The 14,044-nt window shown below is 50.5% G+C and overlaps 1 protein-coding gene across 4 annotated transcripts in view; it reads right to left on the bottom strand.

Annotated features, from left to right (window-relative positions):
- slc36a1 (solute carrier family 36 member 1) overlaps positions 1-3,355 on the bottom strand; it is a 113,226-nt gene extending 109,871 nt beyond the window's left edge. For 2 of the 4 annotated variants that reach the window (XR_011592985.1, XM_070878069.1), the window contains exon 1: positions 3,292-3,355. The gene's annotated coding sequence lies outside the window, so the exon portion shown is untranslated. Of the gene's footprint in view, positions 1-808; positions 1,343-2,310; positions 2,821-3,291 lie in introns of those variants that run through there. The other 2 variants (XM_070878071.1, XM_070878070.1) reach the window with 2 other exon arrangements.
- Positions 3,356-14,044: the final 10,689 nt, after the last annotated feature.

Raw genomic sequence — 14,044 nt, 5'->3', positions numbered from 1 at the left:
CAGAAATCTACAAGTTTCACTTTATACACAAAGACCACTACACATCATGTGTTCAAAGCATTTCCTCAAATTAATACACGAGTACGCCAGTGCATTTCAATTTTCTACCATATTTGAACAAAAGGAACAGATTGAAATTTACAGCAAAAGGCCATTCAATGATACCAGTTTTGGTACCAGCTAAAAAACTATCCCTGAACCACACAATGAGATCTCCTACTCAATATCAATCTCTATTTCATCGTAAAATTTTGTTCTAAAAACTAATAGCGATTTTAATGAGCCAATTATCCCGACGAGATTAACTTAAAAACTCAAAAGCTAAAAAATCTGAAATGAGTAAATGAGAGTTTGATGAAAGGTACATCTCCAAAAGACAATGGGCCTGATATTGCTCTGGGCGGAAAACAAACGACACCATTAGACTGCCACTTGCCCAGACTTTCAACGGGCTTTTAAAAGGCAAGGTACTATCAGCCAAACAACACTGCACCCTTTAGAGTGTATCTGGGACCCATATTTGCACAACAAGCAATCTTAAATCACATTGAATAATGCAGTGCAGTCTGAACCAGGATGTTCATTAGAACATTGAATTCAATGTCAAATCAGATACAGAAAGCAAACTAGAGAGAAGGAAAGAAAGATTGGATTGAGAAAGAGAGATGAGGCAAAGAAATAGTTAAAACAAATTTACAGTTTTTTTTAAATCTCCAACAATAATTAAAAGCTGAAAGAATGAGATTCCCCACTTGTAATAGTTAATTTTAAATGCCAGAGAGTTTGTTTGGCAGTAACCAAGACTTACCATGCCGTTAAAAGGGTACTTATAATGGACGAGCCCTAACTTTTTCTGTTGAGTTTAGTCCGTGTCTTCAATGTCAGTACAGGAACTACACCGTTCAATGTATTTGACTGACGAGTCAAACAGCAAATGCAGTTTTTGGAAAGCGTTCAGAGGAATGCCTTATCTCAGACAGCAACTTCAGGATTTCCACGTTTAACTGTGCGTGTGCAGTCGTCTGAATTTGCTGCCGATTTACATACATCACTGAACCTCGGAAGCCTATTATCAGCAAGGGCAGACATAGATGACAAGGTTCAACACCGCCTCCAGTGCGCTAGCGCAGCCTTCGGCCGCCTGAGGAAGAATGTGTTCGAAGATCAGGCCCTCAAATCTGCCACCAAGCTCATGGTCTACAGGGCTGTAGTGATATCTGCCCTCCTGTATGGCTGAGAGACATGGACCAGAAACAGCAGACACCTCAAATCACTGGAGAAATACCACCAACGATGTCTCCGCAAGATCGTGCAAATCCCCCAGGAGGACAGACGCACCAACGTTAGCGTCCTCAATCAGGCCAACATCCCCAGCATCAAAGCACTAACCACACTCGACCAGCTCCATTGGGTGGGCCACAGTGTTCGCATGCCTGACACAAGACTCCAAAAGCAAGTGCTCTACTCGGAACTCGAGCCCCAGAGGAAACCTTTCAAGGATACCCTCAAAGCTTCCTTGATAAAATGCAACATACACATCGACACCTGGGAGTCCCTGGCCTGGCCCTAAGTGGAGGAAAAACATCCGGGAGGATGCTGAGCACAAAGTCTTGTCAGAGAGAGCATGCAGAAGCAAGTGCAGGTAGCGGAAAGAGCGTGCAGCAAACCAATCCCACCCACCCTTTCCTTCAACCACTATCCCACCTGTGACAGAGACTGTAATTGCCATATTGGACTGTTCAGTCACCTAAGAACTCACTGAGTGGAAGAAAGTCTTCCTCGATTTCAAGGGGCTGCCTATGCCATCAGTGAATACTTAATCTCACCGTTGCTTTTACTACAAATTCTGACTCCATAACTTATGCTCTCTTCTGTAACTGAAAAGGGGCATTGTTACTAAATCTGGAGCTACATCTAATTTTTAAAAATCGATTACAGCTTCGGTGGTTTCAGTTGGGAATCATTATCACGGTACTAAAAAAGTGAGATGTGAGCAGTAATTATATGGACAGCTTCACCCACTCTCCGTTAAACTCGCTGCAGAAAGTTAATGAGCAATTAATAGGCAAATCCAACAAGGTCTTAGAAATAACGGAGGTGAACGGGAAAAGGTGCTATTTGCACAAAGCAAACAGCTGTGTAAACTGACCAGGAAATTCTGGTAATTTACAATCACTATGTATCCCATAATCCTTTCTGAATTTCCACATTAACAGTGTGAATCAATATTTGGCCCATTTTTTTTACATTTCAATCAGGATAACACATTCCCCTGACAAGAAGTCACCTGAAATGTTAACTGTTACTCACTTCACAAATGCTGCCTGGACTGTTGAGTGTTGTCAGCATTTTCTGTTTACATTGCCCTAACAACTTGCATTTACATAGTGCCTTTAAAGTAGTAAAATATTCCAAGCAACTTCACCAAAGCATTAACAAAATTTGACACTGAGCCACACAAGAATAAATTAGGTCAGGTCACCAAAAGCTTGGAACATTTTAAAGGAGGAAAGAGGGAGAGGGGTTCAGGGAGTGAATTCCTGAGCTTAGATCCTCCTCAGCTGAAGGCACGACCACCAATGGGGAGATAATTAAAATCAGGGCTGCTCAAGAGGCCAGAATTGGAGGAGTGCAGCTATCTCGGCAGATTGGAGAACTGGAGGAGATTTGAGATAGGGAGTGGCGAGACCATGTATGGATTTGAAAACATGAGAATGAGAATGTTAAGAACATAAGAAATAGAAGCAGGAGTACACCAGTTGGCCCCTCGAGCCTGCTCCACCATTCAATAAGATCATGGCTGATCTGATCATGGACTCAACTCACTTCCCTGCCCGTTCTCCATAACCCTCGGCTCCACTATATTTCAGGAATCTCTTTATCTCCACCTTGAATACCTTCAATGACTCAGCTTCCACAGGTGGGGGGGGGGGTATAGAGAATTCCAGATTCACGACCCTCACAGAAGAAATTTCTCCACCTCGTCTTAAATTCAAGGTGTTGGTGGACTGGGAGCCAATGTCGGCCAGCCAGCACAGGGGCGACCAAGGAACCCAGCAATGAACCCAGGCCCTGCCGAGTCGCGCCTCGCCTCGCCTCGCCTCACACTGGGAGCTGGGGTGGGGAAGGCGCGCCATGTCCTGGACACCAAGACCCGATACTGCCACATTCCAGGCCGCTCAACTCGGCTCGGCGCGGGCGTGGGGAGAGAGTCCGGCCCGCCGGCGGCACTATCAGTACGGCTCACTCTTCCATTGTGTAGGGGGCGCGGGGCCGCGGCCGCCGGTTTACCTCAGTCGCCCGGCCCGGATCCTCCGCCTCCTGTCGCTCCGAGCCGGCCGGGCGGCGGATCACGTGCCGCGCATTGTCACGCGTTGGTCAGCTGACCTGAGCTCCAGCTCGAGGGTACGGGCTGTTTAACCCTTCACCCCTAACCCCAAACCCCCCTCTCTCCCCCACACCCCTCTGCAACCTCTCTCCTCTCACTTCCCTCACACCCCTCTGCAACCTTTCCTCTCTCCCTTCCCTCACACCCCTCTGCAACCTCTCCTCTCTCCCCTTCCCTCACACCCCTCTGCAACATCTCTCCTCTCCCTCACACCCCTCTGCAACCTCTCCTCTCTCCCCTTCCCTCACACCCCTCTGCAACATCTCTCCTCTCCCTCACACCCCTCTGCAACCTCTCCTCTCTCCCTTCCCTCACACCCCTCTGCAACCTCTCCTCTCTCCCCTTCCTTCACACCCCTCTGCAACATCTCTCCTCTCCCTTCCCTCACACCCCTCTGCAACATCTCTCCTCTCCCTCACACCCCTCTGCAACCTCTCCTCTCTCCCTTCCCTCACACCCCTCTGCAACCTCTCCTCTCTCCCCTTCCTTCACACCCCTCTGCAACATCTCTCCTCTCCCTTCCCTCACTCCCCTCTGCAACCTCTCCTCTCTCCCTTCCCTCACACCCCTCTGCAACCTCTCCTCTCTCCCCTTCCTTCACACCCCTCTGCAACCTCTCTCTCCCCTCCCCTCACAGCCTCTTCCCTCAACACCTTCTCCCCCTCACCATCCCCTTCACCCCCTCCCTTCTCACATTCACCATTCCCTTTGCATCCCCTCACAGCCTCACCATCCCCTCACACGCCTCAACTGCTATTGTCCCACCTCTCCCCTCGACATTACCTCCCCTCACACCCCTCAACTGTTATCCTCCCACCTCTCCCCTCCCCTCACACTCTTAAACTGCTATTGTCCCACCTCTCCCCTCACCATCCTCTCCCTTCACAGCCTCACCTGGCCTCCATTCACACCCCTCTCCTCACGTGATCACCCCATCTCCATCACCATGCCCATCCCCTCACACCCCTCATCGTTTCCCCTCACAGCCTCATTTGAACTCCTCATCCCCTCACCTCCGGTCAGTCTCAAATCCCCTCCCCATCCCAATCCCCATACCTCACATCTACTCCTGACCTCCCCTACCCGAACACCACTCCTCCCGCTCCTCACCGTTGCCTCATCTCACACCCCTCACCTGACCTCCCCTCCTCAATCTCCATACCTTACACCCCTCACTCCCCTCCTCGCACCACCCTCCATTCCCCTCAACTCTCCTACCCATCCCCATACCACGCCCTCCAGAACCCTCCCCTGCCTCCAGTTTCTCTTTCCCGCCCTCCAGTCCGTCCCTCTCACCAGCCTCTCCCACCTCCCTTCCTCCAGTCTCTTTCCCTTCCCTCCCTCCAGTCACTCTCCCTTCCCTCCCACCAGTCTCTCCCCTTCCCTCCCTCCCTCCAGTCTTATCCATCCCGTACTAACCCACATCCCCGCCCATCTTAACTCTTCCCCCCCCCCCCATCTTAACTCTTCCCCCCCCCCGTCTTAACCCCCTACCCCTCCCCCTCCCATCTTAACCCCCTACCTCTCCCGACTTAATCCCTCCCTCTGTCCCGACTTAACACCTCTTTCATTCCTATCTTACCCCTCCCTCCAATCTCTCCCCACCACCTCCCTCCCTCTCTCCTGTTTCTCCTCACCCCCTCCCTCCAGTCTCTCCCTCCCCCTCACTCAATCCTGTCTCGCCCTACCCCCTCCCTCCTGTCTCTCCCTACCCCCTCCCTCCTGTCTCTCCCTTCCCCCTCCCTCCTGTCTCTCCCTTCCCCCTCCCTCCTGTCTCTCCCTACCCCCTCCCTCCTGTCTCTCCCTACCCCCTCCCTCCTGTCTCTCCCTACCCCCTCCCTCCTGTCTCTCCCTACCCCCTCCCTCCTGTCTCTCGCCGCCCCCTCCCTTCAGTCTCTCCCCACCCCCTCCCTCCCGTCTAACCCCACCCTTCCCTTCAGTCTTCCCTCCCTCCCGTCTTACCCCCTCTCTCCAGTCTTACCCCCTTCCTCCCTCCAGTCTACTCCCTCCCATCTTCCTCCCTCCCTCCCTCCCTCCCTCCCTCCCTCCCATCTTACTCTCTCCCTCCCATCTTACCCCCTCCCTCCCATCTTACCCCCTCCCTCCCATCTTACCCCCTCGCTCCCTCCCATCTTGCTCCCTCCCATCTTACCCTCTCGCTCCCTCCCATCTTACCCTCTCGCTCCCTCCCATCTTATCCCCTCCCTTCCTCCAGCCTTACCCCCTCCCTTCCTCCAGTCTTATCCCTTCCCCCCATCTTACCCCCTCCCTTGTGTCTTACCCTCTCCCTCCCTCGTGTCTTACCCTGTCCCTCCCTCGTGTCTTACCCTCTCCCTCCCTCCCGTCTTAACTCCATCCCTCTCCCTAGCATCTATCTGAGGCTAAACCAGACTGTTCGCAACCTAAGCGTCATATTTGACCCTGAAATGAGCTTCCGGCCACATATCCGCAGCATAACTAAAACCGCCTATTTCCACTTTCATAACACTGCCCGCCTCCGCCCCGCTGCAGCTCTTCTGCTGCTGAAAGCCTCATCCATGCCTTTGTTACCTCTAGACTTGACTACTCCAGCGCACTCCTGGCTGGCCTCCCACATTCTACACGACGTAAACTTGAGGTCATCTGAAACCAGGCTGCCCGTGTCCTAACTTGCACCAAGTCCTGCTCACCAATCACCCCTGTGCTCGCTGACTACATTGGCTCTCCGTTAAACAACGCCTCGATTTCAAAATTCTCATCCTTGTTTACAACTCCCACTATGGCCTCGCCCCTCTCCATCTCTGTAATCTATTTCAGCCTCACAACCCCACGAGATGTCTGTGCTCCACAAATTCTGCCCACTTGAACATCCCTGATTATAATCACTCAACCATTGGTGGCCGTGCCTTCAGCTGTCTGGGCTCTAAGCTTTGGAACTCCCTCCCTAAACCTCTCTGCCACTCTACCTCTCTTTCCTCCTTTAAGACGCTCCTTAAAACCTACCTCTTTGACCAAGCTTTTGGTCATCTGTCAGATTTATTTGTTTTGTCTTTTAACACTGCTGTGAAGTGCCTTGGGACATCTTACTACTTCAAAGGCGCTATATAAATAAAAGTTTTTGTTGTCTTACCCCCTCCCTCCCGTCTTAACCCTGCCTTCCCTCCTGTTTTGCCTCTCCCTTCCTCCAGCCAGTCTTTCCCATAACCTCCCCTTGTCTCTCCCCACCCTGTCTCCACTGCTTCCCCCTGTCTCTCCCCACCCTGTCCCTCCCCACCCTCTCACTCCTGTCTCTCGCCATCCCTTCCCCTGTCTCTCCCAACCCCTCCCTCCTGCCTCTCCACACCCTCCCTGTCTCTCCCCAAACCCTCCCCCTTGTGTCCATGCATGCCCTTTAGGATTGTACCCTTTAGTTTATATTGCTTGTCCTCATTCTTTCTATCAAAATGTATCACTTTGCACTTTTCAGCCTAAAATTTCATCTGCCACGTGTCCGCCAACTCCACCAGCTTGTCTAAGTCCTCCTGAAGTCTATCACTATCCTTTTCACTGTTCACTATACTTCCAAGTTTTGTGTCATCTGCAAATTTTGAAATTGTGCCCTGTACACCCACATCCAAGTCATTAATATCAAGAAAAGCAGTTCCTAGTACAGACCCCTGGGGAACACCCTTCCTCCCTCCAGTCCCATCCCCTCACTCCCTCCAGTCTCACCCCTTCCTCCATCTCCTGCCTTCCCTCCAGTCTCCCTCCCTCCCTCCAGTCACACCCCCTCCCTCCAGTCTCACCCCCTGCCCCGTCTACCCCCCCATCTAACCCTCCCCCCATCTAACCACCCCTTCGCGTCTCATACCATCTCCCGCCCGACTCAGCTCACCCACCCCAACTCCCACATCCCAACCCTCACCCTCTCACCTTCCAACTCCCCCTCCCACCTCCCAACCCCCCCTCCACCTCCCAACTCCTCCTGCCGTCTTACCCCAAAACCCCCTCCCATCGCATCCCACCAGCACCCCCCCATCTCACCCCACCACCCCCACCCCGTCTCACCCCACCCCCCCGTCTCACCCCACCCCCCCTCCCCGTCTCACCCCACTCCCCCGTCTCACCCCACCCCCCCGTCTCACCCCACCCCCCCTCCCCGTCTCACCCCTCCCCGTCTCACCCCCGCCCCCGTCTCATCCCACCCCTCCTCCCCGTCTCACCCCACCCCAACCCCCCTCCCCGTCTCACCCCACCCCAACCCCCCTCCTCGTCTCACCCCACACCCCCCTCCCCGTCTCACCCCACCCCCCTCCCCGTCTCACCCCACCCCCCCCTCCCCGTCTCACCCCACCCCCCTCCTCCCCGTCTCACCCCAACCCCCCTCCCCGTCTCACCCCACCCCCCCTCCCCGTCTCACCCCACCCTACCCCCTCCCCGTCTCACCCCACCCCCCCTCCCCGTCTCACCCCACCCCCCTCCCCGTCTCACCCCACCTCCCTTCCGTCTCACCTCCCCCACCCCCCTCCCCGTCTCACCTCCCCCACCCCACCTCCCGTCTCACCTCCCCCACCCCGCCTCCCGTCTCACCTCCCACACCCCGCCTCCCGTCTCACCTCCCCCACCCCGCCTCCCGTCTCACCTCCCCCACCCCGCCTCCTGTCTCACCTCCCCCCCCCCCCCGTCTCACCTCCCCCACCCCCCTTCCATCACTCCCCCCCCCTTCCATCACTCCCCCACCCCCCTCCAGTCTCAACCCCTCCCACTTAGTCTCACTACCCCCTCCCCCCCACCTCCAGTCTCACCCTTCCTTCCAAGTGCCCTTGTAGAGCACCATTGGTGAAAATAAAATCAATAGGTCACCATTAATATAATAAATCAAGAATAGAGCTACAGAAAAAAAGAATTGCATTGTAATATTGTTGTTGGCATCTAAAATGTATTTCATATCCTGCAGCTCCTGATTGGAGAGACAATTGAACTAGCAGGTCTCACCAGCCCAATATCTAATATAAATAATCCAATACTGACTGAAAAAACAGCACTACATCCAAGAGAGTACCACAAAGACAATTCCCCAGTCTCCCTCTCTCCCTGACCCCCATTCACCAGGGAATTATTGACCACTTAGCCTGACATCGGTAGTGGGGAAACTGTTGGAATCAATTATTAAAGATGAAACAGCAGCGCATTTGGAAAGCAGTGACAGGATCGGTCCAAGTCAGCATGGATTTATGAAAGGGAAGTCATGCTTGACAAACCGTCTAGATTTTTTGAGGATGTAACTAGTAGAGTGGACAAAGGAGAACCGGTGGATGTGGTGTATTTGGACTTTCAAAAGGCTTTTGACGAGGTCCCACACAAACGATTAGTGTGCAAAATTAAGGCACATGGTATTGGGAGTAATGTACTGACATGGATAGAGAACTCGTTGGCAGACAGGAAGCAAAGAGTGGGAATAAACGGGTCCTTTTCAGAATGGCAGGCAGTCACTAGTGGGGTACCGCAAGGTTCAGTGCTGGGACCCCAGATATTTACAATATACATTAATAATTTAGACGAAGGAATTGAATGTAATATCTCCAAGTTTGCAGATGACACTAAGCTGGGTGGCAGTGTGAGGAGGATGCTAAGTGTGAGCTGTGAGGAGGGTGCTAAGAGGCTGCAGGGTGACTTGGACAGGTTAGGTGAATGGGCAAATGCATGGCAGATGCAGTATAATGTGGATAAATGTGAGGTTATCCACATTGGTTGCAAAAACAGGAAGGCAGATTATTAGTTGAATGGTGACAGATTATTAAAAGGGGAGGTGCAACGAGACCTGGGTGTCATGGTACATCAGTCTTTGAAGATTGGCATGCAGGTCCAGCAGCCAGTAAAGAAGACAAATGGCATGTTGGTCTTCACAATGAGGGGATTTGAGTATAGGAGAAGGGAGATCTTACTGCAGTTGTACAGGGCCTTGGTGAGACCACACCTTGAGTATTGTGTGCAGTTTTGGTCTCCTAATCTGAGGAAGGACGTTCTTGCTATTGAGGGAATGCAGCGAAGGTTTAACAGGCTTATTCCCGGGATGGCAGGACTGACATATGAAGAAAGACTGGATCGACTAGGCTTATATTCACTGGAATTTAGAAGAATGAAAGGCGATCTCATAGAAACATATAAAATTCTGACGGGATTGGACAGGTTAGATACAGGAAGAATGTTCCCGATGTTGAGGAAATCCAGAACCAGGGATCACAGTCTAAGGATAAGGGGAAAGCCATTTAGGACCGAGATGAGGAGAAACTTCTTCACTCAGAGAATTGTGAATCTGTGGAATTCTCTATCACAGAAAGTTGCTGAGGCCAGTTCGTTAGATATATTCAAAAGGGAGTTAAATGTGGCCGTAACGGCTAAAGGGATCAAGGGGTATGGAGAGAAAGCAGGAATGGAGTACTGAAGTTGCATGATCAGCCATGATCATATTGAATGGTGGTGCAGGCTCGAAGGGCCGAATGACCTAGTCCTGCACCTACTTTCTATGTTTCTATGTTTCCCTCTTTCCCAGACCCTAATTCCCCAGTCTCCCTCTCTCCGCACCCCATCCCCCAGTCTCCCTCTCTCCCTGATCCCAATTCCCCAGTCTCCCTCTCTCCCTGACCCCAATTCCCCAGTCTCCCTCTCTCCCTGACCCCAATTCCCCAGTCTCAGATGCTTGTCTAGCCTCCACTTAAATGCATCTATACTATTCACTTCAATCACTCCCTGTGGTAGCGAGTTCCACATTCTCGCCACTCTCCGGGTAAAGAGATTTCTTCTGAATTCCCTATTTGATTTCTTGTTGACTATCTTATATTGATTGTAATATAGCGCCACCCAGTGGATTACTGTGGCATTGCAGCCATTGCTGTTTTATAAGAATAAACAAGTCAGGTCACCTGACAGACTTCCTGAAGTTATCAGCCACCTTAGAGCTTGTGTGTGTTTGTGATGTCGTACCGAAAACATAACATTGGCGACGGAGAATGGGATAATCGGATAACTTAGCTGAAATTTTTTTTTTAATGGATGTTTCAGCCATCAGACAGAACGACTTTGAGCACGTCTCTGTTTTGATTAACAGCTAAAAATCCAAGGTAAATTACAAGCACAGTTGGCTGAACTGCCAGCATCCACATGGCCGTGCCTATGGGAATAATAGGGCGCTTGGGGGAGTTTGAACGCGACCGTGAAAGTTTAGGAGCGTATGTGAAGCGGCTAGAAATGTTTTTCACCACAAATAGTATCATCGAAGTCCCCAATGATGAAAGCCATAATCGGGTGGCGGTGGAAAGAAAACGGGCTATTTTCTTAACTGAAGCAGAGCCTGAGGTTTATGAAACCCTGAAAAATGTGCTTGTGCCTGTCAAGCCAAAGGACATATCACTTAAGCAAATTGTAACTAAGTTAGAACAGCACTACAGTCCTGAGCCCCTGGAAAGTACTGAAAGTTATTGTTTCGGAATACGAGATCAGTTAACCGAAGAAAGTATCAATGAGTACACTGCAGCATTAAAAACGCTATCTATTCACTGTCATTTCGGAAACTTTCAGGGCCAAGCATTGCGTGACCGCTTTGTTTGTGGGCTGGAAAATGAAGCGATCAGAAGAAAGTTATTAACAACTCCTAACTTGACTTTTGATTTAGCTTGTCACACAGCTTTGTCAATGGACATGGCCGACCAATATTCCCGAGACCTTTGTACCATTTCCAGTCATCAGACAACTGAGGTGAATCGCCTGCAGGTTAAAAGTAAAAGGCAGTTGGGCCCCAAGGTCTCAGCAACTGGCAATGGTAACAGAGCATTGAAGTCATGCTATCAGCACTTGGGACAACACATTGTCCAAAGTTGTCCAAGACAGAGTGTTTCTTCTGCAGCAAAACTGGGGCATCTTGCGAAGGCATGCCGACTGAAGAGTAAACCAACTTTCAAAGCTATAAGTAGAAATCCCCAGAGACTTCTCAAAGTTGGATCTTACGAATGCCTACTTACAACTTGAACTAGATGAGGAGTCCAAGTCATGTTTGACTATAAATACTCATCGAGGCCTATATCAATTTAATAGGCTACCTTTTGGAGTGTCTTCCGTCCCCGCCATATTCCAAGGGGTGATGAACCAGATTTTGCAAGGAATTGAAGGGGTAGTATGTTATTTAGATAATATTCTAATTTCAGCACCAGACAGGCAAATTCATAATAACATATTGAATGAAGTCCTCAAACGGCTAGAGAAGCACAGAGTACGAGTGACTGCTTGCAAGTGTGAGTTATTTCAAAACTCAGTGGAGTACATAGCACAACCAAGGGAAAGCTGGATGCAATCAGAAATGCTCCCACTTCCAAGAATGTCACTGAACTTCGATCATTTTTGGGTCTTTTGAACTATTATGGGACGTTCCTACCAAATTTGGTTACAGTGTTACATCCACTGAATGAACTATTGAAAAAACAGGTCCATTGGAAGTGGTCAGAAGAATGCGACACAGCATTCAAAGAGTGTAAAAGCCAATTGGTACAGAGCACCATGTTATTTCACTATGACGTATCTAAGGAGATCAAGCTGGCATGTGATGCCTCCACATATGGAGTTGGGGCAGTGATCTCTCATGTACTACGTAGTGGGGAGGAGAGACCAATTGCTTTTGCTTCACATACTCTCAGTGCCAGTAAGCGTAACTGTGCGCAAATCTAAAGGGAAGCTTTGGCATTAATTTTTGGGGTCAAGAAGTTCCACAAATACTTGTATGGTCATAAGTTTACCATCGTTATGGACCATAAGCCCCCGACAACAATCCTTCATCCAAAGTCCCCAGTTGCAATGTGGAGAGGAGGTGGGACACACTGCATCTTCGAGGGGGATCCAGACCTCTGCCTGCCGTCTTCAAGCAGATCTCGTAGGAGATAACTCAAGAGATGTCTGCTACAGACACTGTGCCCAGGACTGGCACACAGCCGAAAAAAGTTTAATGACCTCACGAGAGTCATCAGGGTGAGACACATTTTCATCTATGCGATCCTCCATGACTTCAAGGATAAATCTACACACTATGTGATTGTTCTCATGCTTTTTGTGCCTCTCAACACTCTGTGGGTTGCGTCCCACATTGCATAACAGAAAGGAAGGCTTACTTCGGCACCCTATTTGCGTTGAATGATCTATGCACATAATTAAGGTCGTTCATCGCAATGCACTGCAACTGCTCCCATCGCTTTCTGAAAGATCTCTTACACACCTCATATTAGATGCCTGTAGACTTCGGTAACCTCCTGACAAAGCATATGCAAGATTCAAGCACATTAAACAGAGGCCCCTAGAACATTCACACAGTATGGCCTAAACTACTTTGGTGGCTATCTGTGCCACAACAGCAGATAGACCCTTTTGTAACCATTCCCATTTTTACCTTTGCAGTTGAAGCACTCCCACAAGAGCAACTGCAGACAGGCGGGGGTCCGCCTCGAACACTTCCACTGACTGATGTGGAGGAGAGAATCTCAGCCCTTATTGGAGTCACAGGTCGAACAGTTGCCGGTGAGATTGCTGAGCCCCTCTCGGATAGTGAGGGTAAGTAAATGGATCGCGCGACTCAAAACACTGCGTTGAGACATATAATTGGAGTAGCAGCGCTCCTTCAGATGAGTCTGTGCTATGCCACCTTCCTCATGTCACCCTGTCCCCTCCACTGCTGCTAACTGTCATGTATCCGACATGTTTATTGCTTGTACTATTACAAGGTGTGCCACCAGAGGGCACTGCAGTGGGAGACTTGTAGGTTACCTGTACAGGTGAGCCAGGCCTAGTATAAAAGGCAGGCACCATGTATGATTGTCATTCTGAAGTTACATTAAATGGACTAAGGTCGCTACAGTTCAAGCACAACACACTGTCTCATGGAGTCATTATTAGAGCATCTAAAGCGACATAACAAATGGCGATGAGATTACGGACGTTCACGCGAAATTGGCTAACCTTGGTACGTTGCAGCAGTTCGCCGATGGTGATGATTGGGAAGCCTTTGTGGAGAGGCTCGAACATTTCTTCACAGCAAATGACCTGGCAGGCGACAATCCAGCCACACTGGCTGATAAGCACAGAGCTATCCTGCTAACCAGTTGTGGGGCCACCATCTATGGCCTCATCAGGGACTTGCTGGCACCAGCGAAGACAATGACCAAGTCGTACGAGGAGCTTGTAACGCTGATCCAAGAACAACTCAAGCCCAAAGAGAGCATCCTCACAGCCAGACACCGGTTTTATATACACCGACGCCCGAAGGCCAGGAAATTGCGAAATATGCTGCAGACCTCAGGAGGCTGGCGGCACCGTGTGATTTCGGCAACCACCTCACCGAAGCGCTGCGGGATATCTTTGTCATCGGAATCGGTCATGAGGGTCTTCTTCATAAGCTACTATCTGTGGATTACACAGTCACACTGTGGAAGGCCATCTCCATGAGCCAAGCATTCATGACCTCGACCTGTGGCTCTAGCTGGATGACTCATCCTCAGGACTCAAACCCGGCAAGTACTATGCACAGAGTGGCGCCTTTTAGAGGCTGGACTGTAGAACGTGAATCTTCTCGGGAGAGAGAACAGGCCCCCGAGAACAGAGTCCGCCGAGGGGGGGCTAATCGAGTAGCACCATGCTGGCGTTGCGGAGGGAATCACAGGG

The sequence above is a fragment of the Pristiophorus japonicus genome, chromosome 4 (genome assembly GCF_044704955.1).
Source record: "Pristiophorus japonicus isolate sPriJap1 chromosome 4, sPriJap1.hap1, whole genome shotgun sequence".
Lineage (NCBI taxonomy): Eukaryota > Metazoa > Chordata > Chondrichthyes > Pristiophoridae > Pristiophorus > Pristiophorus japonicus.
Note: the sequence above shows the minus strand (reverse complement) of the source record. Positions and strands in the feature narration are given on the sequence as shown.